The sequence below is a fragment of the Triturus cristatus genome, chromosome 11 (genome assembly GCF_964204655.1).
Source record: "Triturus cristatus chromosome 11, aTriCri1.1, whole genome shotgun sequence".
Taxonomy (NCBI): Eukaryota; Metazoa; Chordata; class Amphibia; order Caudata; family Salamandridae; genus Triturus; species Triturus cristatus.
The window spans coordinates 677,031,986-677,045,691 of NC_140594.1; the positions used below are offsets into that span (position 1 = coordinate 677,031,986).

General features: G+C 42.9%; 1 protein-coding gene across 2 annotated transcripts in view; it reads right to left on the reverse strand.

Moving 5' to 3' along the window:
* LOC146785315 (alpha-1,4-N-acetylglucosaminyltransferase-like) overlaps positions 1 to 13,706 on the reverse strand; it is a 273,866-nt gene that overhangs the window by 177,095 nt on the left and 83,065 nt on the right. For both annotated transcript variants that reach the window (XM_085634294.1, XM_085634293.1), the window contains exon 2: positions 4,488 to 4,537. The gene's annotated coding sequence lies outside the window, so the exon portion shown is untranslated. The remainder of the gene's footprint in view (positions 1 to 4,487; positions 4,538 to 13,706) is intronic.

The window sequence follows — 13,706 nt, forward strand, 5'->3', positions numbered from 1 at the left end:
TCAAACTGAGGTTAACTCCATCCCTGATCTACCCAACTCATGGGTGTACCAAGGAGCTGTAATTTTAGGGACATTGGGCCCCCAGAGCTTCGAACCCTAACTTTCACCAAATATCAAGCAACTTGGATTCACACTGGACACCGCCCCCTCATGGAACACATTGCCAAAAAAGCAAAGATGTTCTGATACCAGCTTTCTAGTCTGAAGAAAGTGAAAGTGTTTTTGTCAGAAATGAACTTCAGAACTGCTGTGCAAACTCTCTTACTCTATGATCTGAATGGTTGTAGCACTATGCTCTTGGCTGCCCAGTTTCCACACTAGAACCCATCTTAAGGGCATTCAATCCAATGCTTGAAAGAAATATGATCCCTAACCTGATGGAATGCCATTGGCTCCCCTTTCTACCCGCACGCTCTTCAAAACCAGCTGCATAATTTGTAAAGCCATCAGCACCAGCACTCACGCTTACCTAGCAGACCACCTCACAATCTCTTGTGGCTCGTGGCACAATCACAGCTAGGACACCATCAGACTGCAGACAAACACATGCAAAAAAGAAAAAACAAGAAAGCACGCCATTTCCATCTATATGCCAAGGATCTAGAACGACATACCCATTTATATTAGGACTGGCCCAATTTTGCTCCAATTTAGGAAAGAGTTGAAGACTCACTTATTTAAAGAACCTTACATCTCAATGTATTAACTGCCTATAACCCAGCTACCATTCGTAGCACTCAATGACTTCATGCTTGTCATTAACCTTGTACAGTGCTCCACTGCCTTTTGCTAGGTTATTGCAATGGAAACACTAGATACATACAGAGCAAAGAGGCCTATGATGGAAGGGCATGTGGAAAGCACTGCATGGTTATCTATAGGTGATTATTTAAAAATGGCAATCATATGGGCCAGATGTACGACCCGTTTTTGCATGCGCAAACGGGTTTGCGACCCGTTTGCGCATGCAAAACCCTACAGGGCCATGTACAAACCCTATTTAGCGAGTCACAATTTATTTGTGACTCGCTAAATAGGATTTGCGACTCTCTATTAGGAAGGGGCATTCCCTTCCTAATAGCGACCCCAAATGTCATGTATGACTGTTTTGAGACCACAGTCGCAGTTTACCACCCTTCACAGAAGGGAGGTAAACCACTCGCAAGTGGGAAGGGGTCCCCAGGCGGCCCCTTCCCCTCTGTGACTGGCTCTAAAACCTGCCCTTAATAAATGAAACAAAAACATTTCATTTTTCTTTTTTTAAATGCATCCCGCTTTCCTTTAAGGAAAACGAGCTGCATTTAAAAAAAACTGCTATATTTAAAAGCAGTCCCAGCCATGGAGGTCTGCTGAGCCCATCAGGCCACCATACCTGGGAGGGCCAGCCATTCCCAATGGGGTTGCAAATTGTGAGTGCCTCATGAATATTCATGATGCATGCAATTTGCAAACCCATTGGCAGTCGCAAACAGTGTCTCCGACATTGTTGTACATCGGCATTAGCGGCTCGCACATTGCACTCGCAATTTGCGAGTCTCTAACGACAATGGTCATACGTTCGGCCCTTAGTGAGCATGGATATTTAAGTATCCCATTACCCAGCAGAAGGAAATTCTCTAAGGAGAGGCCAACATTTTATTAGTATCTGACACCACACTTATTTTATCTCAAATGTGAATTTGCAATAAAGGTGACTGGTGTTGAAGCAGAATATCTTGTCCACTGCTGTGGACTACCTGAAATATGGTCTCCTCCATTTCAGACAGTGCTGTTAGCATTTGGGATCTACTTTTGAATAATGAAGGAAGATCATTCAAACTCATTTTGATCTACCTTTGCAGATGACATCCCAATACATACTTTTGTGCCGCATACTCATTCACATTGCACTGAATGAAGGAGAAATCCTTGAAGTATCCCTCAGTAGTAACTTACAGTGAAAAGCAACATATTTTGTGAATATAGAGTGTCTGCCCTACAAAAGTCTCCAAATGAGACCACCCACTCCCCCAGTCATCCAAGCTCCTGCTCATAAAGTCAATATTGTCCAGGTTTATTTCCATTTAATCATAGAGAATAGTTCCACCACAGCAAACAAATTAGCAAGAGAACAACAACTTTCAGTGAATACCAAGGTCCTCCATAAAGATACCCTATTAATGGGGATGGAAAATGCGAACAACACAGTTACAGTTACTGGCTGCTAAGTTAATTGTGGTGTCAGAAACACCATGTCTTTATGAGTTGGGTCCTGTAGGCCCACTAAGAAAGGACAAATAAGTGGGGGAAATGTAATTTACCAGATCCAACCCTTCCCCTTAATTTTCCTTTTTGGACGTATTTTCACCTAAAGATTTTGCCTGATTTGAAGTGGAGTTCAAGGGAAAATATATTGACCAGAGGGAATACTGGGCTACTGTAACGTCAAGGCACAACCGATTCTGCTGTGGCTGTGCAATCTTGTGGGAGAGAGATGTGAATATCAGAAGCTGATTCCCTATGCCATCAAAGCCCTGCAACCAACCAAGATATGACAACTCCAGATGATAACACCACCTAGGGGAAAGGGGCAGTGGAGAAAAGAAAACATATTGCATCTTAGGGGCGAATTACGATGCAGCTTGTAAAGGCTCAGACCAATGGTCGGAGCATTTATGGCTGCGTCGTAATGCACCGCTCGGTTTCCTTTCTGACTGCCTCATTACAATGGAGGTGGTTGGAAAGGAAACCGACCGGTCATTCTGGGTGACATCTGATGGGCTCGGAGAGCCCATCTGACAGTCGGAACCCGGGTAGTAACCTCAAGGACAGGCCTTTCCGCCCTTGAGATTATGATGACAGTTTCCGACATGGTGTCCATGCCAGTCTGTCCGACATAGAAGCCATGTCCGAAAGCGTCTTTGGGGGCCCCTTGGTGCAAGGCCTCCGGTTGGAGGCCGCGGGGCCACCAATGGTGGCCCACTGTTGATCCCTGCACCTTGTGGCAGGCATCTTGAGGTCCATGCCACAGGGTGCAGGGCTGAACCACACCTCCCATTTCACTATTGGAGCATGCATTACGGCCAGTTTATGGCCATAATGCATGCTCCCATAGTGAAATATAGCCATGTTCGGTCGCATCCTAATGGGGTGTCGGTCGGTCGGTCTCATGACCGAATCGGTGTGGGGTGGAAGTGATTCCGCCTGACATCGTAATGACCGCCTTAGTGTCCCTTCAAGGTGGCTGCATCCGTTCTCTGCTCTGCAGATTCTTTCAGTGTTCTAGTGTCGTGGTACATCTATAAGAATGTAATGAGGATTTAAGACCTTCACCTTTTCAAATGTGAACATGGATATACATATAACATAACTGTACGTTTATGTTTTTGCCTAGTACCTCCTACTTTCCCACTTTAAATCTAGTGGCTAGAATCCCTGAGGATACAGTAAAATTCCTGAGAGAATGAAACAGTTACAGGAGGCCGAGCAAGTAAGGAACCAGAATATCACATCTACTAATATATCCCTACGGCACCAAATTGTTACCTAAAAAACAAAAGGCAAAAAGTTTTAAGGCAAAAGTGAAACGGAATAACATAATTCTGTCAATGTTTGTAAAACAATTCCATATGAAATGTGACTGAGTTAAGTCTCAAGATTCACCGAAAACAAATCTTAACCAAAATAATAGAATTAGCTCTCCATCACTGTTCTTAGTGTCATAGCAAAAAATTATAGTATTTTCCTTCTTGTGCAGAGTATGAATATCACCATCCACAAAGTTCATGGATTAGCAGCACTGGACGGTGAGTATATATCCAACTGTCTTTGTGTGCATGCACCATATCAACTTAAACAGAAATGCAGCCATCAATGGCGAAAAGGTGAGTATATTATTTTTTAAGTAATTACAGGCATCAAGGGTCTCTCAGGTGCATCTTTTCTACAACCTCACTGGAGAAAACCCAACATCGACTGGGACAGACTTCCCAAGGGCAGACTAGCGCATAAAGAACGCGGAGGACTACACCACATCCTCTACCACGTCTGTCCCCTTACTTCTGGGTGTTTTGGATGCACTATGCAACAACAGGAGTGCCAGGGACTCACATTCCAGATAGGCCCATTGGAGATTACAAGTATTTAGGGATGAGGCCTGCAAGTATCTAATAAATGACCCCTTTAAAGGGCAATCAGACAGGGGGGGAGTGTAGATTCACCCAAGAGAACACCGCGAGTGAAAGGAACTGTAATAACCTAAATAGGAATGAAAATAAGCTGACTGCAAACCACTTGAGTAGTTGCTATTATTTTCCTGGAGAATACACTTAGCTAAGAATGCCCCTGCTCAATGTGAAAACCGAAAGGTGTAAGTGAACTGGGGGTTGTGGAAAAGAAGACGGCAAGGTGCAGTGGACAACAATGAGCAGTGAAGCTACAACTGACATAAAAGTGTTAGGCACCTTTTTCTGCATCAAATGAGTATCAACACTATGCAATTAACTTACCAGGTTTTCAGTAGTAAGCAAGAAAAACCATCTTTAATACCTGGACGACCCTGAAATAATAGAAACAAAATGTTTGTTGCTTACAAATTTGCACTGGCATCCATCTTGAAACTGAAACACAAATACAAAACATAAATACATAAAATAGGAATTAACAAAGTTATTCCCCACACTCCCTGGCAAGCCCCCAAAGTGCTTCTTCCACAATCTGATATCAGCATATTTGAGAGGTCACCTATCTATTTATTTAGTTTATTTATTTGGTGTTTTATATAGTGCGGACATGACCCTGAGTGGGGTGTCAGAGCGCTTTACATTAATATATCTATCAACAATTGTGTTACCAAGTCATCAGTAGTTGTATACTATTTGAGAAAACAATTATGCTTACAAAAAAAACAAAAAACACATAAATACAGTACCTCGAAGAGGTTAATGTTCGGTGAGAGGTAGCATGCATATGATCATGGAGATCCATGAGAATGACAAATTTGTTGCGATTATGGTAGGTATTTATTCATGTAAAAAGATTTGGCTTCCTTTTTGAAAGCAGAGATTGACGAAATTCTTCTAATGTTAGGGGGGAGAGCATTCCAAATTCTAGGCGCTGCACCAGAGAAAGCTCGGTCATAAGTTCTTTTCTTACGGAAACGGGCTGGTTTCAGTAGTAGATCTCCCTGACTGCGAGATACGCGGCATTCTCCTGATAGTGTTATTTTCTGGGCTAGGTATGCTGGTGTTTTGCAATGAATCGCTCTTACACCTTGTGTTGGCATCCACTGATACACCAATGCACCAAGGATACCATGATGCAGCAGAGAGGGACAAACTTGAGACAAGGTCCATGTTTATCAATCCCACTGAGGAGGAGAAAAAGATATACATGGGCGGCCTTGAGACACAGTGTATCAGTCACGGTGGTACACCCACATTCAGTGATCGGGTCTACATGGACCTCAAGCACTGGTATGGCTCACAGCTGTGGGAAATAACAGGATATGAAACAGGCGCTAATCAGCCTTCAATCTACCTGAAAGGAACGACTTGCAGCAGGTGTGCATTTTTTCCTCCAGCACAACAAAGTCTATCGATACTCATGAAGCAGAACCATAATACCTTGGGCAGACTGAGAAATGATTAAAACAGAATGGTGCCAAATCTGACCAACTACATGCCTTTCTCTATCAGATAGGATGAAAACATGATCACCCTGTTCAACAAATCGAAATCTGAGGAATGCGTTTTTTCACTAATTGCCCATGTAAAAACCGGTTGCGTACAATCCGAAGGCAAGAAATTCTTCCAAAAATGATCTAACCTTCTAAAAAACAAAGAAAACAGGTGGACTAAATATGACTGGAGTACTTTTATGTTCTATTATGCAAAAGGGGGTACAAAAGAAATGTTCTGAGTATAATACAGTCCACCAAACTGTGATCTCTACTTATCTGGTGGAGGACTGCTCGTCAAATTTAGAGACACCAGTCTCCCTGGCAGAGAGTTCTGTTATGAAAGTTCCTCTGCCAGTATAGTGCATGCATTCCGGGCTACCCACCATGTTGGAGTTGCCTGCTTAGCATTCTCTTTGGCTTTTCAGAAATAAATACAAAAAAGCTGTTTGCTGCTGCACAGCAAAATTACAAATGTCTCAAATGTGAAGGGAGTTATTTCCTAGAGCTTTATGAACTTTTGAGCCTGTTTAGGGTGGGTTGACAGTCAACCCACCCATAGCACAGTGGGAAGTTCGGCAGACAACCATTTTAATTCGAAGACAAGATCTCAGTGGGATCACATCTTGAATTGATGAGATCTTCAGGTAGATATGCATATCAGCAATATATTGATTAATGGACATCATTTGTCTTCAATCATGGTTCTGAATTCAGAGACTGAATAGAAACTGTGCTAAGATAGACTCTTGAAAAATGACTGTAAGTTACAGGTGTATCTTTGGATGCATGATTCCTAACCCCAACCAATTGCCTTTGGTTAGCCAGACAAAAAGCAAAACTACACCACCTATGCCCTTGTGTAATTATATATTCTTCAGTAATCTCTGGTGATCAGACGTGTTGAACGCCGCCAAGAGGTTTAGCAGGATGAGCAAGCAGGGGGTGCCATAATAAGTCATAGAGAAGATGACATCTAAAACTTTCAGACTAACTGTATGAGTGCTAAAACTGCTCCGGAAACCAGACTGATATGTACCCAGTAGCTTTTCTTCTTCAACATGCCTATTGCTCTGGATAGCAGCATATGTTTCAAGGATACTTCTAAGTCAGGCAAGGTTGGTTATGGGTCAAACGTTTTCAGATTTTTTAGATCTACCTGGTTTTCTTTTTTAGAAGTGGTATAATTTGACCCATTTTAAGTGAATCAGGAAAGACATCTTCCTTCAGCCAAGCATTCAGTAAGTGACAGTACAAACTGGCAAAAAGTTATATTTAGCAAAGAAATTAAAGGACAGAATGGTGTTACAATGATCACAGGATTGTTTTACATCACAAATTGTATTTGTTAAATTAGTAGCAGTAATAAACTGTATTCGGTAGCCAAATACCATCAAAGTATACAAACACAAAACGTTGCAATAAATATATCAAAATGCATTTTTTTTTTGCAAGGCTATGTGCAATTCAAGCAAACACTTAAAGCATATAAAATGGATCTTTCGACTTAATATATATTTGTTAGATTATCTTTAAAGAACTTTGAGAGGGTGTTGCACTGGTATTCCTATAATGAAAGTAATGGAGAGCCATTGGTGGTTGGTGAATATGGAGGGTTGGAATGGCTATGAGAAAGCTGAGGAAGAATTCGGGGTAGGATTGTTTGCCAGTTGAGAAGGGATGGTGACCTTGCAGAATTGTGTAAAAGATATCATCCTTCGTAAGACTTATTCTATTACCTGCTCTCTATATCACTGCCTTGCCTTTCTCTCTGATTCATGAACTGATCTATTGCAGACCCTCCAAGCAAAAAAAGAGTGAAACTTTGTACAGGAATTTGCTGTTCAAACTCCACCTTTGAAAGTAAAACTAAACAAGGGTGCCCTCCAAAACTGGGTGAATTATTCCGAGAGAAGATTCCCTAAAAATACACCATTTAGACCACCCTATTGACCACCTTCTTCTGCATCACTGCAAAACATTACATCACCAAGAGAAGATAATAATAACAATAATTCTATAACAACATGCTGATCATGTTTTAACTATTGTATGTGGTGCTTTTAGTTCATTTCTAGCCATATAATGTTTAGTTTTTCAGCTTATGGTTAGTGATTTCCTAATAGGACATTTATAAGTGAACCTTGAAAGAATGCTTATGAGCTTTTTAAAGCGAAGGTTAAGGTATGGTACCTGAATACTGTAACCAAAAAATATGCCCGAAATATTGTGTCTTAGATTTCATTTACTAAAACAATGCCCAAATGGAGTTAATAAAAGAAAATCTACATCCAATGGGTGACTCTTTTTAAAAAGATATTTTTGCTAATAAGTTTCTAACATACAACCACTTGTACAATACAACACCAGGCTTTTCTTCTCTCTCAGGCAGAGAGCCATGTCTTGGAATCTTGTAACTAGTTTCTTAGCCAGCAAGAAAATAGTCTGACAATGAACTGAGTTCTCACAAACAAAGCCTAGTTCCACTAGCACATTGCTGCCTGTCCATACCAAACATGCATACAATAACGTACTGCAACTCTCTTTATTGCAGACTTTTAGGTGCGACTTCAATTTAGCAAAATCTTGGCAGGAAGGGGAATGCCAGAAAATATCATGTTATCACATTTTCTATAAATTCTGATATTTTTTAACTATATTGCATATGTTATGCACTAGCCTACTTTGTTATAAAGTCCTAGAATAAAATTAGCCCAAGTGTCTAACGTGGGTGCTTATTTTGGGAGAAGAGGGGGGAGAGGCCAAGGAAACTACTGTAGTCTGTGACAGGTAATGTTTCTCTTTCTATGGCTCTCATTCTGATGTCGATCGGACCACGACTGATGGCTTGTCGGTTGCAGTCAGATCGAAATCTGCTGCTGCGGTCCGACCGCTGCATTACAATGCCTGCGGTTCGAGGCAGTAGGCGTAGGGACCGTCCAATGCTATCCAATGCACTCAAGGAGCCTGTTGAACCGTTTGAGGATCAGTGATCCCTACAATATGGGCGGTGCCTGCTCAGCCACAGCCGTAGGGATTGCAATGCACATTTCCGCCTGCCGTTTAATGGCGGTTTGCCCGCCATGAAAAGGCAGGTGGAAAGTGACTTTGGGGGCCTCTAGCAGGGCCCCCTTTCCCTCTGGCGCTCTGCTATGGGGCTTGGGGTGCACCATAGGTGCCCCCCTAAACTTCCCTGCATCATGTGGCAGGCACCGCATGGTGCCTGACACAAGGTGCAGGGATATTTTAAAAGTGTATATTTTCGATTGCGGCTTGTGTTTCAGCCTGCAGCACAAGCCGCAATAGAAAATATACACTTAGCAACCACTGTGAAGGCGGTCATTTTGTAATAATTGCAGTTGGACCGCCAACTCCCTGTTGGCAGTCCCGTTTCTGAAACGATGCTGGTCGGACACTAGTCTGACCGACATCGTAATGATGTTCTATGTTTCTCACACTCTATCTCTCTCTACCTGCAATTTATAGATCCACTATTCTGAGTGCTCACAGGAGTACTCTGGGTTTAACAGATTAGTTGGCAAACAACACCCAAAAGCACTCAACTGACCATACTTATTTAAAGGACAAAGAAGAAGGGGGGTGGGGAAGGGTACTGGTGAGCACTCTGCACTGCTGCACACTTTAGAAGGGAATTCCCCGATCATTATGTCCGGTCATTTTTACTCCTTAGTATTTGGAGCAAACACACCACTGATCTAATTTATACTGTCAATAATCTAACTCATAATGCTGTACCCTTTGTCTTCCCACACAGCTCTCCACAACCCCAACATCCTTTCCCTGTAACGTACACCACGTCTTACCCTTGGGAGTGGCTGTATCCACCTGCATTTCCACCCCTTTCACATTTTTTGCCAAACCAAACTCTCATCATCACTTCATTCTTCTATTTCTTCTTCGTCTATTACCTTGTCCACTTCACACTTAACACCCATACTTTTCAATGCTCAGCATTGCTGTCTCATCACATTTACCCTCTCCGAATAACCCTCTATATTTTTTTCATTTTTCTCCAACCCTAATTTGATACAAGAACTAGAGTATTTCTAAATTGCACATCCAATTGCTTGTGACAACTGTGCTATATAATGCAGTCCAAACAACAAGGTGGCAGGGTCATACTGTAAGCACATTCGTGTGTTGTAAAAGTTATGAAATAACTTAGATGCTAAGATGCTCCAAGGGGGAGAAGCGGCCACCTAGTACTCCTAAATATGAAGGCAAAAGCCTCCAAACAAATTGTAAACAGTCTCCTGAGCACCAAGAAGTGTCCAAAGCAGAGAATCTACTTGTAAGTGATGGTTCTTTATTTCCAATGTTCACTTACATCCAACAATCCTGGAGAATTTGTAACCAGTAGCCCTGTAGGCATTAGCCAATGCATGTTCATCATTTGTTATGTCTACCATCGGCAACAAAAATAACATAGCCCAATATCAATTACTCTATGACAGTTAACAATTAGAATATTACTGGAAATAAAAATCCAATCTGCACTAAGTACGGGCGCAGATGCCACTATGTAAGCCAAGCAACCATAGTAATGCTGTTCACAAGAACTGTAATATCTTGGCTCCCATGTGCACATTGTATCACTACAAGCTACCGCTGCATGTGTAATGTCTAGCTGTCTATCTTGGTATCTCTAAATCTTGGCTATCCTGGTAAAATCTGTCTACAATACATCAATATAAAGGGAATGGCAAAACCTATCAACTAGTTTTCATTAATTGGACCAAACTCTTCCTCGTGCAAACTCACACTATATAAGTTGTATACAGAAAAAGGAAAGGGTAAATGTAAAAAAAAACACCACAGGGACCCACCATAGTTTAAGTTCAACACATTTTAAACATCCTAAATCCCCCAAAAATATTGCATTTCATGGTAAATATTTAGGTCTTTTTTCACTGCATGTAATCTCATAATTCAATGGGCTTCACACTAGCATAATTTCAATTCACAGTTGCCTCCTCTCACACCACTTTGTCCAACATCAATACAGTGGAACCTGACACTTAGATGTTTATTCTGAGCCTTACAATCTTTGGCATGTATTGCTATTAGGTATAACATTTTGCTGGTTCAGTGCTCTAGAATGCCCCGAGATACATTTTCTCAATGGTCTAAAAGTGCTGCCTACATATACTTTGTTGCATTTACAGATGATCACATAAAAAACATAATGAGTGCTGCCTCAACATGTGTGGTAATGGCATTGTCATACGAACTGTTAATGCTACACGTAGTCTCCCTATCCATAGCCAATATGCACATTATAATGCCCACATTTATATGAACCCTTCATTCTCTTATGTAACTATAGGTCCTGCACATGTCATGTTGGGTAACTGGGGCTGATGATGTTGCATGGTGTCCTACACTTGCGAAAAGTAATGATGGGGTGTACTGTAAGAAATGGCTGTAAGGATCGATTTGATGTCAATAAGAAGTGTTGCATACTTTGTAAGAATAGGAGTGAAAATCAGTAATCAATCTTACTACTGCCTTCTTGTTCTTCGTCTTAGGTTTGGTATCCAAAATGTGTTGGCATGACTCAATTAACGTGACCTCTTCATAGTCCTCGAGAAAACTTGTTTCTGATACACACATGCCAAAAATTGCCGCTCTGTGTCAGTAATAGTGCAAACAAATTCCAGATCCTAACTACAGTTGTGCCTCACTCTTAACACCTCCCCATAAGGGATGGAGTTGACATTTTGCACGCAAACTAGTGGCATGAAGTTGGGAATAGCAAGACGTTTTTGCCTATACATCCTGCTATGTATCTAATCGTCACTTAAGTACAATTCAACATCTAAATACACAATCCGTTCTATACTATGTTCTAATGTAAAAGACATGTTATACATATTGTTCAGAAAGTAAAAAAATGTAATCATTTCCAACTGATCGCCGGTCCAAATCATTAGGCAATCATCTATGTACTGCCCCCAGTAATGAATGTTCATTCCATATGGATCGACCTGGCCCCCAGTTATGCACCACCTCAAATCAATACATAAAGGTTTGGCAAAAGGCGATGCAAACCTGGAGCCCATCACAGTCCCACACAGCTGCCTAAACCACTCCTTATTGAATAAAAAGACATTGGGCCTAATTACAATGGCCAAGGGAACGCCACAGACAGGCTGTTGGTGGCGGTCCCTCGGCCATTGTAACAGGGATCTCCGTCCACCATATTACAATGGCTTCTGAACGGGTGGTGGTCAGAAACACATGACCGCCATGGTTCTGACAGGCAGGTTTTAGCCGACGGCCTGTCGGACCACACTGTAGTCCCAGAATGGCCATAGGGATTACATTATCCCTTTCTACTGAACGCTCTGCGGTGGTCAAATCGCAGAAAAACGGCAGACGGAAATGGATTTGGGGGCCAGTAGCAGAACCCCCTGGCGCAGGGACATAGGCTACATATTCCTACACCATGTGATAGGCACTGCATGGTGCCTGCCATGTAATGCAGAGATAGGCGTGGAATGTCTGTTTTTCCATGTTATGAAGAGCGCAGCACACGCCACAGCAAAAAACATGGGCAATGTGAGAGATGATGGATCAAACCCAGATCTGTTGACTGGGTGTGAGTGTTTGATTGGTTCTGATGCTCCGTCCATCACCACCCCCTTTGTACCGCTTTGTTCGCCATAAGTTGGCAGGGTATGCTCAGACGTGAGTCCCTTGTTCACTTTGCCACTGGATTCAAGCAAGCCTGGCTGAAGACGGATGAAATGCCAGAAACCAGTCCTAGGAAGCTTGTTTCCGGTCCAGGGAAGACATGGCTTGGCAGTTCGGGCTGGACTGTTCCCATGAGGCACAGGGTCAGACTGATTTGCATATGGCCATGTCTGAACTGGGGTGGCAGAGTGGGCTAAAGAACGGTGATGGATCAAACCCAGATCTGTTGACTGGGTGTGAGTGTTTGATTGGTTCTGATGCTCCGTCCATCACCACCCCCTTTTGTACCGCTTTGTTCACCATAAGTTGGCAGGGTATGCTCAGACGTGAGTCCCTTGCTCACTTTGCACTGGATTCAAGCAAGCCTGGCTGAAGACGGCTGAAATGCCAGAAACCAGTCCTAGGAAGCTTGTTTCCGGTCCAGGGAAGGCATGGCTTGGCAGTTCGGGCTGGACTGTTCCCATGAGGCACAGGGTCAGACTGATTTGCATATGGCCATGTCTGAACTGGGGTGGCAGAGTGGGCTAAAGAACGGTGATGGATCAAACCCAGATCTGTTGACTCGGTGTGAGTGTTTGATTGGTTCTGATGCTCCGTCCATCACCACCCCCTTTTGTACCGCTTTGTTCGCCATAAGTTGGCAGGGTATGCTCAGACGTAAGTCCCTTGTTCACTTTGCCACTGGATTCAAGCAAGCCTGGCTGAAGACGGCTGAAATGCCAGAAACTAGTCCTAGGAAGCTTGTTTCCAGTCCAGGGAAGGCATGGCTTGGCAGTTCGGGCTGGACTGTTCCCATGAGGCACAGGGTCAGACTGATTTGCATATGGCCATGTCTGAACTGGGGTGGCAGAGTGGGCTAAAGAACGGTGATGGATTAAACCCAGATCAGTTGACTAGGGGTGAGTGCTTGCAATGTTCAACACTCTGTCCATCATTTCCTTTGGTTTTTGCTTTGTTCGCCATAAGTTGGCAGGGTATGCTCAGACGTGAGTCCCTTGTTCACTTTGCCACTGGATTCAAGCAAGCCTAGCTGAAGACGGCTGAAATGCCAGAAACCAGTCCTAGGAAGCTTGTTTCCGGTCCAGGGAAGACATGGCTTGGCAGTTCGGGCTGGACTGTTCCCATGAGGCACAGGGTCAGACTGATTTGCATATGGCCATGTCTGAACTGGGGTGGCAGAGTGGGCTAAAGAACGGTGATGGATTAAACCCAGATCAGTTGACTGGGGGTGAGTGCTTGCAATGTTCAACACTCCGTCCATCATTTCCTTTGGTTTTTGCTTTGTTCGCCATAAGTTGGCAGGGTATGCTCAGACGTGAGTCCCTTGTTCACT